At 43.6% G+C, this 7316-nt stretch overlaps 1 pseudogene; it reads right to left on the reverse strand.

Moving 5' to 3' along the window:
* Positions 1-3243: 3243 nt before the first annotated feature.
* Positions 3244-7066, reverse strand: LOC123186819 (uncharacterized; annotated as a pseudogene).
* Positions 7067-7316: the final 250 nt, after the last annotated feature.

Consider the following 7316-nt stretch of genomic DNA (forward strand, 5'->3'; position numbering starts at 1 on the left):
GGGACTGTTATGAGCGGCAGTGACTAACCGTGCTAAATGCGCCAACCCGCTATTGGTCACCCGATGGGCCATCTGGCGTGTGAGAAGACAAGGGTGTTTCATGAACTGATTTTCGAAAGTCCTAAGACCACGCATCAGTTCGTGAAAAAATATTTAAGAGAGCTTGAAGACTACAAACCTAAATCAGCACCACGATGAGAAGCTCAACACCAACTTGACCGACCGATTCGGTGGTTCCCTCCGTCATCAGGGGTCACAAAAGATTCGGGTTGATCTCAGAGGAAAGGCTCTTCATCAGCGGTTTGCAAAGATTCAAAGGGGCATTACATAGGTGCCTCGACACTTAAATTACTAGGATATGTGGATCCGACTAGTTCGGGAATGATTGGCACTAGCGGCCGATCTCAATCTCCAGCATCTACTCATCGCCACTAATTGCAAGCATTTGGTTGATGATATCAAGACTGGAATGATTTGGATGGCATTATCATAAGGGACATTTTACCTACTTAGATAGTTTTGTTTCTTGCGCTTTCATTTATAAGAGTAGAGCTTCCAACCTCGAGGCATATGGTCTACCTAAACTCGTTCTAGGTCCTCCTGGAGGACGTAATCTATGGCTTCTCCAACCTCGCAACGTAAACTTTGTCCCAATGGACACTGTTACCAATCAATAAATAAGAGTATGTTTAGACTAAAAAAATGAGGAATCAGTATGAGCGACAAACAGTTGTTGTGTGGATATATAGCAAACACAAGATTGCAATTGGGGCCTCTATTTGATGCTCTTTGCGTCAAATATGAGGCTTGCTGCACAGGGGATCATCTTGGTGGGTCGACCCATGCATACAACATGAGTCGAGAGAGAGCGAGCTACTCTAGCAGACGGTTTACTTTAGCGGACCCAGATACTGTAGGTTGTAGCGAACCGAGGCTACTATAAGGATCCCGGGTTACAGTAGTGACCAATGTTTTTTAATTTTGAAAATATTTTTAACACAATCATATTTTTAAATGATGAATAATTTTTTAAACGTGAATATTTTTTGAAATTACGAACATGGTTTGAAATTGGGAACATTTTCTGGAAACACAAAGTTTTTTGAAAATACTCCAATATTTTTTGAATTTTGGAACCATTTTGAAAACTGTGATATTTTTTAATTTTGAAATAATTTTTGAAAAAATGATTTTAAAAATTCATGGAGAGTTTTTGAATTATTTTTTCAAAAAGGAAACATTTTTCATATTATGAAAAATATTTAAAGCACGAACTTTTATTGAAAATTCTCAAATATTTTTTAAAATGCATTTTTGTTAAAATTTGAATCAACTTTGAAATTTCTTAATAGTTTAAAAAGGGAATGGAAAATACGAAAAATGAGTTATAAAAAAATGAGTTATAGACCCAGACTGGATATGTGTGGTACTAATTTAATTTTTTTTAAGAAAAGAAGGAAGACCCCCGGCCTCTGCATCTGCACGATGCATGCAACCACTTTATTAATTATTCACAAAAGACCTTATAAAAAAATATAAGAGTAAGTCTGAAGCCACCGTCTAGACAATATTTGTCACTACTCCTATCCAGTTGATGTAGGGATGTTGATAGTCCGGGCCTAATACCATAGACCTCGCAGCCAAACCTAACATTTAAGATCTGAGGTCCCAACCAAGCCACTTGCCGGGTCTGGGGCACACACCGGTCCGGCGCGCTCTCAGAGGCCGCCGCCGCCAACTGCGACTACTCCATCTTCAGAGCTGTACTGACGCATCAACCTTGCCCGATCTAGCTGCCACTAACGCCACCACGGCGCCAAACCACACCACCTCCCTGCGTGCGAACAGCTGAGCACGTCGCGGTCGCCACCGGTACACCTCAGCACCATGCCGCCAAGTACCACCAGCCGACACAACTTGAAGTCTCTGGAAGATCTGTCGTGTGTAGCACCTGCTGACCAGGCATGACAAAGCGTACCACTTGTTGGTCAAGCATGACTTGACATCTTCACCGCTCCACCTCCTACCTTTGACTTCCTACGCTGCTCCACAAACGATGCTCCCAAGAGAGGAACGACACCGCAGTACCATCATCGTCCGATCTGGATTACCAGATCTTAGGGTTTCCCGCGAAGCAGCACGAGTGAGTCAACATAAGTTACACGATGATGCCTTCATGAAGGTAACGAGGCAAGATGCCGCCATCGGCTCGGTTTTCACTGCCAACTCTATTTCCCCAACTCGCAGCCGGAACTAGATGACGGATCTGGAGATCCGACCACCCATCCTCAGGCCGACCATCTCCGGCGGAGGAAGTGGCCACCACCCCCACGCTCAGGGCCGCAGCCCCCAACGTTCTCGAGTTACGGGTCGATCCCAGGGACAACAAGCCAATGACGGAACGGACGAGGTTGTGGCCCACCGAAGCCCATCTGGGCCCAGATCGAACGCCGCCGCTGGACCTGCCGCCTTACGCCGCCGCCCCGCCCACAGTGTCGTAGATCCGGCCATCACGGGCCGCCGCCGTCCTGATCAAAGCGCGTGGTGAGGATAAACGCCGCCGCCGCCGCTGCAGCACACAGGCTTTGCCTGCGACGCCCCCGGCGGCGGCGGCAGAGGGAGGAGGCGATGGAGTGAACTTGAGGAGGCGGACGGCGGTAGCGCTCTGGTGCGGCGCGGCGGCGCCGCACGGGAGCAGGATAGGGTTAGGTGCCGGAGCGGGAGTACCCGGGTCCCCTGTTAGGTGCGGGAGTGCTCGGGTACTAATTTAATTTGAGTACCATATGCACTATATGATATGTTTAGTCTCTCAAAACATGTAAAATGGTTTGTCAATGCTTGTAGAGGGCGTCTACATAGCACCTCTGCTTTCTACACAGATTTTGCCTCAAACATATTATCACGCCTTGTTAATTGTTTCTGATCTTACACTGCATATCGCAAACTAACAATGCTTGATGTCCCTAGAAAAAGAAAGGATGTAAATAATTAACAAGTGCCCTGACACTGCTCTCTTATTGGAGGCAGTGATAGCTCCAGCTGGTTCGTAGGATGAAGTGTAACAAGTTTTAAAAAACATACAGGAAGAAATTAGGATGAAGTGTAACAGGTTTAAAAAAAACATCAAAAAATTAATGAAGAAACTAAGACAAAAAGGGTACTAGACACCACGGAGTATACATAGAAACTACTATAGTTCAACAAGAAAACAAAACTATTGACTTCCTTGAGCTCTATATGGGTCTACGAGGAGGACGAAGAGAGTGGTTCCTCCAGCTTCACAGCAGGTTTCTTCTGCTTTGGGTGGTTCGCAAGTGCTGTGTTCAGGTCAGTCTTCAGTGCTTCGTTGCTGCTAGAACCCTTGAGAAAAACTACCTTGAGCTCAGGTAAATTCTTCAGGCCTAAGAAGGACGACCCGCTGCAGCAGTCGACCGTCAGCTGCTCAAGTTTTTTCATTGTTTTTTCTCCAAAAGTAACTTTTGAGATGGTGCTGCAAGCAATCTCGAACATCTTCATTTTCTCGAAAGAGTCATCTTCTATGTCATTTGTAATGATGGACACACCAAGCTGATTTTCTTCAAGTTGATCGATATATATATTCACGTTAGTAGGAGTGGCAACATCAAATTACGCTGCACTTTCATGCTGTTCACTGGATATGCTAGCCATGAGTTAAGAGAACAATGTCATTATTTAGCTAGCACAAGCATTCTACTGTAATAACCAAACAAGAAGAATAAATATTTGATAACCTATATATCAGGTACACATGGTGGCAGAACTGGAGAGTGGTGAAACAAATCATAGGAAAACAGGGGATTGTCAAATTTGAAGATATCTAGCATCTCACTAAATATTGTATCCCAGATCATTTTTTTACCAAGAAACAATAGGAAAATTTCCCACAGTATTAAAATCTATCTGTAAAGAATTCAAACTATATTTAACTAAAAGAAATTATAGGGTTTCCAACCAGATAGAAAAAAGTTGCAGCACACACTTTTTTCTTGAAAATCAATAACATAAGAGGAAACACCATAGAGTAATGATATTGTCATTCTTAGCAGACATAGTACTTTAAAGAACTTTGCAGGATTTATCATTATATATGTTTGTTTGTCAAGTGAGATAAAAATTGGGCATAGATCTTTTGTGGCAGGCTATACATCTACAATGTCAACATGATCCAATTTTTCTTAAAACATTTTACTATTTCTTGGTTGTTCTGCCATATGGCTTGGGATCACAACAATATCAATGTCACATGGGTAACACATTGTAGTGCATCCAAGGAGTCATTAAAATGACAAGGGCTTTGGGTCTCTAATTTGTCCGATACCTAATATGTCAGAGAATTTGGTATTTTTAAAATTGATTTATAGAGCGAGAAAAATCTGCTTATTGATGGTTGCAGATTCAACTACATATTTTTCCTCGTTTTAATAAGTCTATAAAAGGATGTAACTAGAAAATGAACATAAGTGACACGCATATTGTACTTTACAAAATAATAGCACATGCATAACAAAATACGAGGAAAGACATCAAGTTAATTCGTACAAACATACATACAAGGAACTGAAGAGAAGGAAGTAAAAAAAAAATAGTAGGAAGGTTCATACGAAAATTAACCTTCTTGAAGAGTTCAATGGCTGTGTCGGCTTCCAGACCTTTGACATTAAACACGAGATCTCCCTTATCTCCGCGGCAATGGGTGGCAATTTGTTGTTCAGTTGTTACCGCGATGATAACATTCTGACGATGAGATCCAGATACCAAGTCAGCTTTTATGAGATCCCATTCTTTCTTGGACTGCAGTCCATCAATAACAACCAGGCATCTATACTTTTTCATAATCTCACGACACTCTACAATGGGATTTCTACTTCCCATTGTACACAAGTCCTCAGTTTCACTGGCTTGAAGATATCCAGGAGTAAGATTAGCAAGTAGGACTCTAGAGAAGTCCTATAAATTGAATGGATGTGATACATCCACCCAACCATACTTCTCAAATAGTTTGGCCTTAAGAATTCTCTGGCAGAACATGTTCTTGACGAGAGCCGATTTTCCAACCCCAGCTATTCCCCACATGGACATAATTTGGTAGCTTTTGCGTCGTGCAAAAATTACATTTAGATCAAGATCTATCATTTCTGACTCGCGTCCAACAAGAGGATGCTTGACTATCCACTTCTTGGCTGCTTCCTCTTTACAGTTGCTGATTGATACATTCTGGCTGGCGGGTGCATTATTGATCTCCATGCATTTATCCGCATCATATTGAGACCCCTACAAATAATTAGTTACATACATATATATACATTAGTTTGTGCAAATTGAGGACATCATTAAATGTGTAATTAGTCCATTCACCAATAGAAACAACAACAGATTGCAAAAATACGTAAAAATAATAATGTTATTGTGAATTTGTGATACAAAATATGCAGTTATTTTAAAGCACTTTTGCTGAGAATGTGATTAACTGGCTAGTTGAGGCGCAGCACTTGGTATGGATGTCCCACAGACAAACTTGCCACCTCATATTGCTGCGTGGACAAGATGATGCAGCTGCCACTCTTCATGTTTGGAAAAAACCTCCTGATAGCATCCCACTCTGCCATGGTGGACAGGTCTTCCAACACAACAAGATACCTATTTTTCATGACAAGCCGCTCGATATCCTTGAGGGAATCTCCTCCTCCTTGCATGGCCTCCTCCATCTTCATTAGGGCTTGTACACCACCACCTACCGACGTCGCGGCATAGAACTGAGCTGTCAAAGACAGGATGAACTCGCGGGGATCGAAAGGACGCATCAGCTTCACCCAGGCACGGCAGGCGAAGTTTTTGCATGTTTCAGTATCAATGTAGGCGTTCCAATTCCAAGCGATGGATGCCATCCCAAGATCCTCCCCACCTCCGGTGCTGGTGCCGGTGCCCGTGCCCCAGATTGAGATCACTCTGAGGTCGTCGCCTTTCTTGGTGGTGAGCAGCTGGGTGAGGTCCCGCTGGCGCCCTTTTTGGGTGGTTTTGAATGCCGCCTCGAAGAGGCTGTTGAATGCCGTCGTGCCGCCCGCGTCATCACGGGATGATGGCTGCTGATCATGCTTCTCCCCGGCGGCGGGCTTGGAGCCAGAGTCGCTGATGAGGCTGTAGCGTGTGTTCCTGTTGCTGACGTCCTCCACCCTGGCCTTGAGGCGGTCCAGCTCGTCCACGGCCTCGTCGAGCGGCAGCGGCCCCAGATCCACGCAGGACCTGGGGAGCCAGCTTGCCGGCTTGATCAGGCGGAGCCACCAGCTGCTCTTCTTGTCGAGGTGGACGACGAACTCGATGCAGTCCTCCACGTCGTAGGCGAGGTCGCGGATCTGTCGCACCCACGTCCACGATCTGCCATGGCTCCCTCCCTCTCACTAGCTACCTAGATCCCTCTCCTACTCTAGTAGCTTACTGTGTTTAATCTGTGTGTTCTTGTCTGGCTTATCAACTTACTGTGTTCAAAGTACCAATCCCATGTACTTCACTTCTTGCGCTGGTTTCAGCTCTTGCGTTGCCCGTAAGCTGCAGCACTTCTTTAAATTTAAGTATAGTCTTGCAGTCCAGTGGATCGATGAAATGATGCCCCACTAATTAACATGGTTCTGTGCTGGCACTAATATCCTAGCTATATTGCTGTGTATTGTCGCATACTCACATGGTGCTATAGAGTCACCAGAACTCTTCAAACAGCACCGACGTACAGCTAGCTAGCGTGCCAATAAAATCATTTACCATGTAAACTTCACAAATTTAAGTATAGTGGAAAGCCACCTTTTAAGTTTTAATACCCTATGCTAGCTATCAGGCCACCTCTTATGCTCCAATGATGGTTCCCAGCCGGCTGATGCACTAATAATATTCTATGCTACATCTCCAATCTACTCTCTCCATTTTAATATATTGCATATATGCAGGATTACTTGCCGGTGCAGGCAATAATGTAGGCTGTACTTTTTTTTTGGATAATGTTGGTTTTACTTGATGGTATTGGTTGATTCTGTGTTTTGTTGCCAAATGATGTCATTTCTGTAAACCTTCAAATATGCAATAACACATCATTGTAAATGTTATGAAATAATGATCAATATTCTTGATTCAATAAATCTAGTCATAAACGACCAAAAGCTAGTATAAATTGATAAATCATTGAACAGCTAATGACATGTCATATTCTCAACGGAGGCAAAATTATTGGTACTTGTGATTCAAGGGCACGAAGAGCCACGGAACAGCTCATTTCGACATTGTTAAACTAGAAACAGACAATTAGGCAA

This window comes from Triticum aestivum, chromosome 2A, assembly GCF_018294505.1.
Source record: "Triticum aestivum cultivar Chinese Spring chromosome 2A, IWGSC CS RefSeq v2.1, whole genome shotgun sequence".
NCBI lineage: Eukaryota > Viridiplantae > Streptophyta > Magnoliopsida > Poales > Poaceae > Triticum > Triticum aestivum.